At 40.8% G+C, this 12568-nt stretch overlaps 1 pseudogene; it reads left to right on the forward strand.

The window, feature by feature from the left end:
• Positions 1-3098, forward strand: part of LOC103212093 — a 142553-nt pseudogene extending 139455 nt beyond the window's left edge.
• Positions 3099-12568: the final 9470 nt, after the last annotated feature.

Here is a 12568-nt window from a genome sequence, read left to right on the forward strand (position 1 = left end):
GAGAATGGCCAGACTTCGTCTCACCTATTTTGGTCATGTTGTAAGAAGGGACCATTCCCTGGAGAAGGATGTCATGCTTGGTAGGGTGGAGGATCAACGAAAGAGGGGGAGGCCTTCAACGAGATGGATTGACACGGTGACTGCGATGAATGGACTCAAGTATAGCAGTGATTGTGGGCCTGGCGCGGGATCAGGCAGTGTTTCTTTCTGCTGTGCATGGGGTCGCTATGAGTTGGAAACGACTTGACGGCACTTAACAACAACAACAAGGTAGCTGTCTGCCTATTCTACCTTCATACTAGAGTCTCTAAAATAGACTTTCTTTCTTTTAAATTTTCTAAACTATGAAGTTTGGGGCAAAAATTTTAACATCATCTAATATGTGTTTCTAGGAGTCCTCTGGTGGCGTAGTACCTAAGGCATTTGACTGCTAACCAGAAAGCTGGTGATTCACACCCACCAGCTGCTCCTTGGAAGGAAGTGCACAATCTGCTTCTGTAGTGATACCACCTTGGAAACCCAAGGAGGGTCACTATAAGTCGGATCTGACTTGACAGCAAGTGAGGTTTTTTTTTGTTTTTGTTTTTTGGTTAATATGTTTATAACTAATGCAGAGTAAATATTTAGGCAATTATAAACAAAAGACAGTAAAGGGAGTTTCAAAAGACCCAAAATTGATTTTAACGTGGAGTCAACTTGCACTTAGTGCTCTATTCTAAGTCCTTGATATGAAGAGTGGTCCATGAACCAGTAGCATTGGCATACCCTGGGTGCTTGTTAAATATTTAGAATTATCAGGTCCCACCAAACCTCAGAAATTAGTGTCTGCATTTTAACATGTTCCCATGTCACTCATAGGTATATTAATATTTAGAAAGCACTGGTCTAAGTCAAAGGTAGTAAATGTTGGAAAAGAGGTGTGAACTCAGGCAGTTCAATTTATTTGTTTAGCCTCTTAAAACCACAGAATAAAGCATATATTTTTATTTACTGCCTGGATAGTAAATGAATGTGGTGTAATCAGCATTACACTAAATAAACCTTGTGTAGTGAAAATACAGGAATAATGTTTCCAATATGGGAAGTGATATTTCACTTGTCTTTCATCTGTTAAGTTCATAATAGGGTTGGTACATTAAATGTGGGCATCACACATTAAGAAGGTGCTCAGAGCATTTGAGATGACATGTGATGGAAAAGAACTTAAAAATCATTTCAAAGGAGAAATGAAGGGAAGATTAATATGTTATGGTTGCCATATGGGAGTGGGGGGGGGAGAAAGGTCAGAATTCAGGCTAAGTGGAGAGGAGAATGCAGTGTAACTGTCTATTTACTAGTAGTAACTCAGATTATTATTGGCTGACCATCCATATGGGTCATTCCTGATTACTGAAATATTGAGTAGAATCTGAATGACATTTTCTGTGAAAATGCTACTAAAAGAATAAAAAATGTTGATAACTATGTGATCCTTCTGAGTCTGTGTAGTAAGCTAAATTAAATGTAGCCTCAGTCCATTATGAATTCATAATCCCAAAAATTCCTCATTCTGCCACTCTCCTTTCCTTTTTTACTTTGTATAGAACATTAAATTAGGATTTGAGAAGAAATATAAAAAGAAATGAGAACATTTCCGTTCATCAAGAATTAAGCAATTAGAGTAGTACAGAAAACCATTGTATATATAGCATTAAGTCAAATAAAACAATTAGTAGAGGTGGAAAGTCTTTGTTAATGCAGAAAGAGGAGTAACTACTTTGTATCAGGGTAGAAGTTGGGGCAGGCATCACAGAGGAAGTAGTATATTTGGCCTGAGTATAGACATTTAACTTAGGCAATCCTACTTTTGTAGTGATACTGCCTCAGAAACCCAAGGAGGAGTAGCTATGAGTTGGGGCTGACTAGACGGCACATAACAGCAACAACAACTTAGAAGGTTGGGAAGGATGTTGTCCTATTAAAGGATACCCAAGACCAAGCATGTGAAATTTCAAGTTGTGTCAAAACATGAGGTGCATTAAAAAGGTTGGAGAGACTGGTGGAGACTTCTCTTACCACTATCAGTTGTTACAGGTGATCTGCATGCCATTATGGCTCACCTACCTACTTCCATGCCTTTTACCATCACTGCCAGAACCTCATGAAAACTTCTTGGTCAAATGCAGCTCATGGAGATGAAGTAACCTATGTTTTAGGGGTCCTTATGGTAGACCCCACTGACCTCTTTCCCTGCAAGGCATGGGTAACCCAAAAGCTGGTCCCCCAGGACACCAAGTTCATCCACAGCATGGCTAAATGTTTTGAGGAAGTTTTCTGGTCCAAATACAGTCCCCAAGATCAGATCTACCTTCACAGAGGGTTGAAATCAAGGGTCTGTGACCATTATCGGGCCACTAAAGTGGCCTTTTGGAAACACCTGTTGCCCTATCTAAACAACCTGCATGACACGTCCCACTATACATCCACAATCACCAAAGTGCCACCCCCAGATACTACCCACAGGTCCCACATTATCCACAAGCCTAATAGCAAGGCTTGGAGGATCAAACAGCCAGTCATCTCTTCTGCCTAGAACAGAGAGAATGGCCAAGGGTCCTGGAATGGGAAACAGGATGCAGGGCCACTCCTGGTGAAGAACCTTCATGACTACTCCACTGAATTAAATGTTACCATTGCTGTGACTGCCTTTCTCCTGTTCCTTAATGTTCTGGCCTTTGCTGCCCTCTACTACTATAAGGACAAATGGCATCAGGAGCCCCTGCCACAGCCTAGCCCTCAGAGAGGTGCTGGGACCCCTGAATTGGGACCTGCTCCAGAGGAGGAGTTGACAGCATTACAGTTGGGCCCCACCCATCATAAGTGTGAAGCAGGTCTCCTCCACTGCTGCCACCCGTGATACAATGTGCCTCACTGCACTGCCTGACTGCACCCTGACCTAGCAACACTTCCCTGATGACATCCCACTCATGAACCCCAACTCCATCACTGTGATTCGTAACTCCCTAGTAGGGCTGCAGACATTACACCCCTACAATATCATTGCTGCAGGGTTCAACAGTACTGGGTTGCCCTACTAACACTCTACTATGAGGGCATAGCTCTAGCTCAGAGCATAGCCTGTCTTGGCTCACTCTATCCCAGATCCACAAATACATGCATAAACAGACACACACACACACACACACACACACACAGAGTACAGACATATATGTATAAGCACACACTCACACCCTACAGCAGACCAACCTGCACAAATAGATGTGGACATGTACCTGCATGTACAAAAATACAAGTACTGAAATAAACCTGAGAAAACCCTTCAAGTGGGTATGCAAAAGAATCCTTAGTAAACTGAGGACATATAGAACAACAGCTTAAGCCAGATTCCTGAATCTGACTACAGACACCCTTGGGGACGCTGAAACAAACAACTGGACATCCTCTTGGTGCTCGCCTTCAGCTTTTCTTGGAACTACACCACCAGTTCACTCCAGATTTGGGAGCTTTAAGGAGCAAGGTAGCTCTTACTTCCCTGTTGTTGTTAGGTGCCATCAAGTTGTCTCCCACTTATAGCGACTCTACGCATAGCAGAATGAAACACTGCCCAGTTCCATGCCAGCTCCATGATCTCTGCTGTACTTGAGGCCATTGCCACAGCCACTGTGTCAATCCACCTTGTTGAGGGCCTTCCCCTGCTTAGTTGGCCCTCCAGCTTACCAAGAATGACATCCTTCTACAGGGAATGGTCCTTTCTGACATGACCAAAGTAGGTAAGATGAAGTCTTGTGATTCTCGCTTTCAAGGAGCATTCCAGCTGCATTTCCTCCAGGACAGATTTGTTAGCTCTTTTAGCAGTCTATGGCACTTTCAGCATTCTTTGCCAGCACCACAACTCAAAAGCATCAACTTTTCTTCAATCCTCCTTATTCATTGTCCAGCTCTCACATGCATATGGGGCAATTGAAAATACCATAGTTTGTGTCAGGTGCACTTTAGTCCTCCAGGAGACATCATTGCTCTTCAGCACTTGAAAGAAATCCTTTGCAGCTGATTTGCCCAGTGATATACATTGTCTGATGATCTGACTGCTGTTTCCATTGGCGTCAATTGTAGAACTAAGCAACATGAAGTCCTTGACAACTTCAATCTTTTCCCCATGAGGCTGCTTATGAGTCCAGTTGTGAGGATTTTTGTTTTCTTTATATTGAGGTCTAATCCATACTGCAGACTGTATCCTTCATCAGTAAGTGCTTCAAGTCATCACTTTCAGCAAACAAAGTTGTGCCATCTGTATAATGCAGGTTGTTAATGAGTCTTCCTCCAATCCTGATGCCACATTCTTCTTCATGTAGTCCACCTTCTTGGGTTATTTGCTCAGCATACAGATTGAATAAGTGTGGTGAAAACATACAACCCTCACACACTCCCTTCTTAATTTTAAACCATAAAGTTTTCCCTTGCTCTGTTCAAATGACAGCATCCTGGTCTATGTACCATTACAAATTATGGGTAATACAAAGAAAACAATTGTACTCATGAGTATGATTAAGTGCTCTGGAATTCCCATTCTTCTCAATGTTACCCATAATTTGTTATGATGCACACAATCAAATGCTTTAGCATAGTTAATAAAACACAAGAAGACATCTTTCTGGTATTCTTTGCTTTGAGCCAAGATACATCTGACATCAGCAATGATATCCCTGTTCCACATCCTCTTCTGAATCCAGCTTGAACTTCCAGAAGTTCTCTGTTAATATACTGCTGCAACCATTTGTGAATTATCTTCAGTAAGATTTTACTTGCATGTGAAATTAATGATATTGTTTGATAATTTCCACATTCTGTAGGATCATCTTTCTTTGGAATGGGTACAAATATGGATCTCTTCCAGTCAGTTGGCCAAGTAGCTGTCTTCCAGATCTCTTGGCATAGCAGAGTGAGTGCCTCCAGAGGGGCATCCATTTGTTGAAACATCTCAGTGGGAATTCCATCAGTTCCTGGAGCCTTGTTCTTCCCCACTTCCTTCAGTGCAGCTTCGCCTTCTTCCTTTAATACCATTGGTACTTGATCATATGCCACCTCCTGAAATGGATGAAGATCAACCAGGTCTTTTTGGTACAGTAACTCTCTGTATTCCTTCCATCTTCTTTTGATTCTCCTGCATCATTTAATATTTTTTTCCCATAGAATCTTTTAATATTGCAACACGAGGCTTAAATTTTTTCCTCAGTTCTTTCAACTTGAGAAATGCTGAGCGTATTCTTCCCTTTTGGCTTTCTATCTCCAGGTCTTTGCATATTTCATTATACTAACTGATTTTGTCTTCTCAAGCTGCTCTTTGAAATCATCTTTTTAGCTCTTTATCTTGTCATTTCTTCCACTTGCTTTAGGTACTCTCCACTCAAGGGCAAGTTTCAGAGTCTCTTCTGACATCCATTTTGTTCTTTTCTTCCTTTCTCATATTTTTAATGACCTCTTGCTTTCTTCATGGATGATGTTTTTGATGTCATCCCATAATTCTTCTGGTTTTTGGTCATTGGTGTTCAATGCATCAAATCTAGTCTTTAGATGGTCTCTAAATTCAGGAGGAATATATTCAGGTCATATTTTGGCTCTCATGGACTTGTTTTAATTGTCTTCAACTTCAAGTTGAACTGGCATATGAGCAGTTGATGGTCTGTTCCACAATCAGCTCCTGGTCTTGTTTTGGCTAAAGATATAGAGCTTTTCAATCCCCTCTTGCCACAGATGTAGTCAATCTGATTCCTGTGTACTCCATCTGGTGAATTCCATGTGAATAGCCACCATTTGTGTTGAAAAAAGTATTTGCAATGAATAAGTCATTGGTCCTGTAAATTTCTATCATGTAATCTCCAGCATTATTTCTGTCACCAAGGCCAAATTTTCCAAGTACTAGTGATTCTTCTTTGTTTACAACTTTTGCATTCCAGTCACCAGTGATAATTAACACATCTTGATTGCATGTTTGGTCAATTTCAGACTGAAGAAATTGATAAAAATCTTCAATTTCCTCATCTTTGGCTTTGGTGGTTGGTGTGTAAATTTGAGTAATAGTAGGAAGATGGGGCAATCTACTTCCATAGTGATACTGCCTCAAAAACCCAAGGAGGGGTCGCTATGAGTCGGGTCCGACTAGACAGCACATAACAACAACAACAACAACAACAGTATTAACTGGTCTTCCTTGTAAGCATATAGATATTATCCTATCACTGACAGCATTGTACTTCAGGACAGATCTTGAAACATCATTTGTGATGATGAATGCCATACCTTTCTTCTTCAAATTGTTATTTCTAGCATAGTAGGTCATGTAAGTGTCTGATTCAACATGGCCAAAACTAGTCCATTTCAGCTCATTAATGCCTAGTATATCAATCTTTATGCATTCCATTTCATTTTTGACAACTTCCAATTTTCATAGTTTCATACTTCTTACATTCCATGTTTTGATTATTAGTGGATGTTTGCAGCTGTGTCTCCTCAATTTGAGTTGTGCCACATCAGCAAATAGAGGTGCCGAGGGCTTTAATTTAACCATATCATTAAGGTCAGTTTTATGCTGAGGAGGTATCTCTTTCCCAGTCATATTTTGAGTGCCTTCTGACCTAAAGGGCTCATCTTCCTGCACTGCATCAGACAATGTTCCAGGCTATTCATAAAGTTTCCTAGGGATGTATCAGTGTTTCTCTGCTATTCACAAGGTTTTCCCTGGCCAATTTTTTGAGAAGTAGATGGCTTCTTCCTTCTTCCTAGCCTGTCTCAGTCTATAAGCTCCATTGAAACATGTGTACCATGTACAACCCTGCTGGTATTTGAAACACCAGTGGCACAGTCTCAAGCCTCACAGCAACATGCAAGTGACAACAGTAAGACAAACTGACAGACAAATTTGTCTCCCTTAGCTCTTTGAAACTTCTCCCCTCTCCCCTTACCTGGATCCCACATCTCTCTGTCTCATCCCTGGCTCTCTTCCCTTCACTTCCTGCCTCTTGGGCTGGGGTGGGGCCTGTTGTCTCCCTCCCCTTACCTGGATCCCATGGCTCTGTCTCATCCCCAGATCTCTTCCCCCCATTTCCTGTCTCTGGGGCTGGGGTGGGGCTTGTCGTCTCTCTTCCCTTACCTGGATCCTGTGGCTGTCTTCCTCCCTTAGACTTGGTCTTTTTCTGGGTCTTGTTTTTTGTTTATTTATTTATTTTTTTTAATGGAACAAACTCTTCTTCAACTCATATGTGCAATGAGCCTCTGGAAGGGAAGGCTCCAGGCCCAGGTCTTTTGAGCTTTGGAAACTTCTGTGTTCTCACAAACAGACCAAGGATCAAGACCCCCAAGAAAGACACAGATTCTAGCCAAGACCATGAGGTGGAAGGAGGACGAGTCTAATGATGGATGGGTTTGAAGGGCCATAGGAAAGAATTCTTCAACCATCTCTGTGTTCCTTTGGAGGGCTATTCAAACTGTGGGGTGACCTGCTTCCCCCAAAGGCCTGCAGCATTGGTCTGGCTAGACTGGGGACCCTAGATTTGGTGAATGAGGTTCTATGGAAGTCACATCATTATTGAGCCCCTGTTCTCTGCCTTTACCTTTGTGGTAATGTTATCAGAAATTCACCCCATTTTCTTTACAGAGTCTCTTTTGTGTTAGTCATTTCACTTTCAAAAAGATGGTCTTTTGTTTTTCTTGGCACTTTTTTTAAAGAAAAATTCTTGAAACACTAAAAAAAAAAAAAAAAAAGTTTGTAGAGAAAATGATGTTGGACAGGGTAGAAAGGAGCTACATTGTGAACGTTTTTGAATGCCAAACTATGAAAACAGGACTTTAATCCATGGGCCATGGGGAGCCCTTGAAGGCATGATGTATATAAGACATAGCTTGGCAGAATGAACAGTACAGTACTTATAGGTATACTGCCTAAATTGGTACTCCATTTTTGTCATTTGCTTGCCATGAACCATGGAAAAAAGGTCTCACCTCTCAAATGTCAGTTTACTCACTTGTGAAGTGAGTATAAATTGCAGAGCTGCTATAACATTTAAATGAAATAATCCCCTTAATACAGTGCCTGTCTAAATTCTAAATTCTTGATAGGTACTTTGATGCTGATGATGACTTGACTATAGGAAGATAACCCTGACAGTGATGAAAGAGGGATTGAAGAGATTGAGCTTTCAAGGAGACACAGGATGATGCACAAAAATCCCAAGAATCCTCCTTATCTGACTGGGCTTCCAAAGAAGCTAAACAATGCCACCCATGAAACTCAGGTTCAACTATTTCAAAAACATTTTTTGTGTTCTTTTCATGATATATTTGTCCTGCACCTCAGCTGTGCTCTCAAGGGCCCATTTAATATGTTAAGAGTCCAGACTTCATAGTGATGGATGCTACTTAATTACATTTTAAAAATCTATAGTTTTTATAGGAGCTCTGGTAGCATAGTGCCTAAGGTACTTGACTGCTAACCAGAAGGCTGGTGGTTCAAACCCACCAGCCACTCCTCAGAAGCAATGTTGGGCAATCTACTTCCGTAGTGATACTGCATCGGAAACCCAAGGAGGGGTTGCTATGAATCAGGTCTGACTCAACAGCACACAACAAAAACAACAACAACAACATAGTTTTTATAACCTTAGAAACTCCAAATGTACCAACACTGACAGCTTACAGAGCAAGTGGATTTAGATATGGAGGGAGGATTTTCTCTGTTCTATTTTAGAAACATAATGAAGTTTCTGGAGTGAAATGAGGGAACACTGCTACAGATTCCTCAATTAGATATTTTCTTATATCAGAATACCTTACAGAGGTGCTATTAGCCTTCTGGAAGGAATCTTTCTCCTTTGCAGGATTGTACTAAGCTTTGAGGATGTTTTAATGTCCTGGCTGTGCTCACTGAATGGCAGAATCAGTCCTAAGGCCACAAGATGATGAAATAAATATAACCCTCAAAGGCCACGTGATGATGAAATATAATCCATGGGCAATGGGGAGCCCTTGAAGGCCTGATATATATACAAACAAACAAATTCAACACACATTTCTAAGTTCCGAAATGTGTGGCAGATAATTTCACCCTTAAATGAGAACTATTGTGAAGATGTTGTCACAGAAAAGGCTAATGAGATGTCAAATCTATCTTTTTGACCAATTTCAACTCATAGTGAAACCATGTGACAGAGTAGAACTGTCCCACAGGGTTTTCTACTCTGTAATTTTTATTGAACGACAAGGGATTCAAACTACCAACATTTGTTAGCAACTGAATGGTTAACCACTGCATCACCACAGCTCCTTTCAATTCTACCCAACAATAGTATATTTAGCAAGGGAAAGGATAGAAGTTAGCTGTCTGACCTCAGACAAGTAAGTTACCCCTTTTTATATCTCAGTTTCTTTGTATGTAAAATGAAAAAAAAATCACACCAATTTATTGAGCTCTTATTATACTATGTAGGGACAAAATAATGATCTCTCTCTGAAGGCTTATATGAGGATTAAATCACAGTCTTGAAAATCACTTGGCATCCTGCCTTATACATAGTAAGTGCTCAATAAATTAGCAATTGTCTTTTTTTTTACTGCATTTCATTAAACTTAAGCTTGCCATAGATTTTAAGATGCACCATCACTTTATATATATTAAGGAAGGAAAAAATGCTGCCAGTTAAATGGTGACATACTGCCTTCCCCTTTTGAATCTGTATATATATCTATCTATTATTTAAATGTATTTGGAAACATTTTTATTCTCTATCATTCTTGCACATAAATAAAAAGAAAAATATGAAGAAATAAATTTCAACTATTCAGCTATTCCTGGAACTTCACATCCAAAATCCAACTCTTCTGAATTACTCAGTCATCAATGACCATTTTCACTATACAAGATCATTCTCTCTGCTTTCAACACCAACTGGGTTGGAGCATTTTTTTAAAAGTATCTGTACAAGCATAAAAGCCATAGAAGGTGGGCTTTTAGGGTGGTGCAAACAATTAACCACTTGATTACAAGCTGAAATATTGACAGTTGGAACCCCCTTGGAGGCACTTCATAAGATATTCCTCTTGTTGTGCCTCAGAAAGGTCACAGCTTTGAAAACCCTGTGGAGCGCAGTTCTATTCTGCACACATGGGGTTGTCATGAGTCAGAATGGACTCCATGTTAACTAACAAAAACGGAGCAAACCTATTTGAAGAGACTGCTTCAGCAATACTGGCAAACAGTTGATCCATCTCTGCTTCCACTCCTTCTCCACAACCATTTGTTTCCTAGGGGTTAGAGTGTTTCTCTCTGCTTTCAGGGTCTTCTTCTAAGCTATTGACACTTATTCTCCTGTTTTGAAAGAGCTCTGGTAGCGTAGTGCCTGAGGCACTTGACTGCTAATCAGAAGACTGGTGGTTCAAACCCACCAGCCACTCCTCGGAAGGAAGGTTAGGCAATCTACTTCTGTAGTGATACTGCCGCAGAAACCCAAGGAGGGGTCGCGATGAGTCGGGTCTGACTTGACAGCACATAACAACAACAAGAAGAAGTCCAGTTTTGATGCTTACATTTTTTATATTTGCACATTCCCAGATGATAACTTCTTACAATTCAAGTCTGGCTCGACTGGTGGAGATTATAAAATACTGTGCATTGCAGCACCAACCAAAACCAAACCCACTTCCATTGAGTTGATTCTGACTCATATAGACCCTATTGTTGTTGTTGTTATGTGCCGTCGAGTCGGCCCCGACTCATAGCGACCCCTCCTTGGGTTTCCGAGGCAGTATCACTACGGAAGTAGGATTGCCCAACCTTCCTTCCGAGGAGTGGCTGGTGGGTTTGAACCGCCAGCCTTCTGGTTAGCAGTCAAGTGCTTTAGCCACTATGCTACCAGAGCTCCTATAGACCCTATAGGACAGAGTAAAACTGCCCCGTAGGGTTTCTAAAGAAGTAAATATTTACAGACACAGACTGTCTCATCTTTCTTCTGTGGAATTGCTGGTCAGTTAGAACCAAAGAGCTTTCAGTTAGCAGCAAAATGTGTTAACCTATATACCACCAAGAGCTCCTATGCATTGCAAAGTGCATCATTGTTTCACAAGTGTTAAAATGGGGTGAGGGGCTACATTTCTGAATAGGTGAAATATGGTAATAAAAATGTGCATTGTTTTAGATTAAAAAAAATGTGAACTAAGTACTTAAAGACGTATATATGTTAAATATTTTTATCATGAATTCTCTTGCAAATGAGAACTTGACATATTAATTCCCTATTACTCAAAGTGTCATCCATTGACTAGTAGTTGGGAACTTGTTAGAAATATATACTCTTAGTCTCTACCTCAGAGCAGTAACCAGTTGCTACTGAGTTGACTCCAGCTCATGGTGAACCCATGTGTGTCAGAGTAGAACTGAGAATCATGTGGTTTTCAGTGGCTGATTTTCTAGATATAGATCACCAGACCTTTCTTCCAAGGTGACTCTGAATGGGTTCAAACATCCAACTTTGAGATTAGTAGCTGACCATGTTAACACAGGAGCTCTCATTCCCTGCCCCAGACCTACTAAGTTAGAATCTATATTCAGTTGATTGTTAAACACATCATAGATTGAGAAGCACTGGTTATATTCATAGGACCTCTCATGGTGTAGTGTCTAAGGCATTTGACTGCTAACCAGAAGGCTGGTGGGTTCAAATCCACCAGCCACTAGATGGCACATAACAACAACGACAAACTTCTGTTAAGGATGATGGAAAAATTTGGAAATAGATAAAGGTGATGATTGAACAACATGATGAACATAAGTAATGCCACTGAATTGTATATGTGAAGAATGTTGAAATGGCATATTGGGTTACATATATATTTACAACACAGGAAAACAAAACAATCACCCACAGCTATATCCTTTTCTAGAAGGTACTGAAAGTCCCTTCTGGACAGACTCTTAAATAACTGATGGCATTGTGGGCTGCCCTTTTTCATACCAGCATTCACATACCTGTTCCACATATAATTCCTAACAACACTAGGTGCATAAGCTGTCCTTCTCTGATATGGCTTCTTGAAAGTTCAGCAGTTAAGCTGGTCTTTGAAAATTGAAGTCTGGGAAGGAGTAGCTCCAAAGAGGGGCAAAGGGATGCCTCGAGGCATCATTCCAGAAACAGTGTGTGCATCTCCACTTCATTTAGCACCTTCTGTTTGGAAACTCACTATCTTCCCTGAAAACAGGCCATTGCCTGCTCCTTGCTCTGCTCCCTACCTCAAGGGCAGTCTTCAGGTATGTTAATAGAATCAGAGGACTCAAAACCATCTTGTGAATAGAAAGTGTCATCTAGAGGCCCACTAAAAACAGCTTCACTTCAGGGTGCCACACAGGCTAAATAGGGTCACCCTGAATTAGTATCAGGCCTGGGAAGGTGTGTGTTGTTTTGGAAGGAGGAAGCACAAGCTCAGTTTCTGGGTTTCTCTGTGGGTTTAGCTCTCTGTTGGGGTCTAAAAAATGGGCCCTAAGAAAGGTTTCACTTTTCAAGAAAGTAACCCTCTTGATTTTTCC

Source organism: Orycteropus afer, unplaced genomic scaffold (assembly GCF_000298275.1).
Source record: "Orycteropus afer afer isolate SDZICR_OR568_19922 unplaced genomic scaffold, OryAfe1.0 scaffold00852, whole genome shotgun sequence".
NCBI lineage: Eukaryota > Metazoa > Chordata > Mammalia > Tubulidentata > Orycteropodidae > Orycteropus > Orycteropus afer.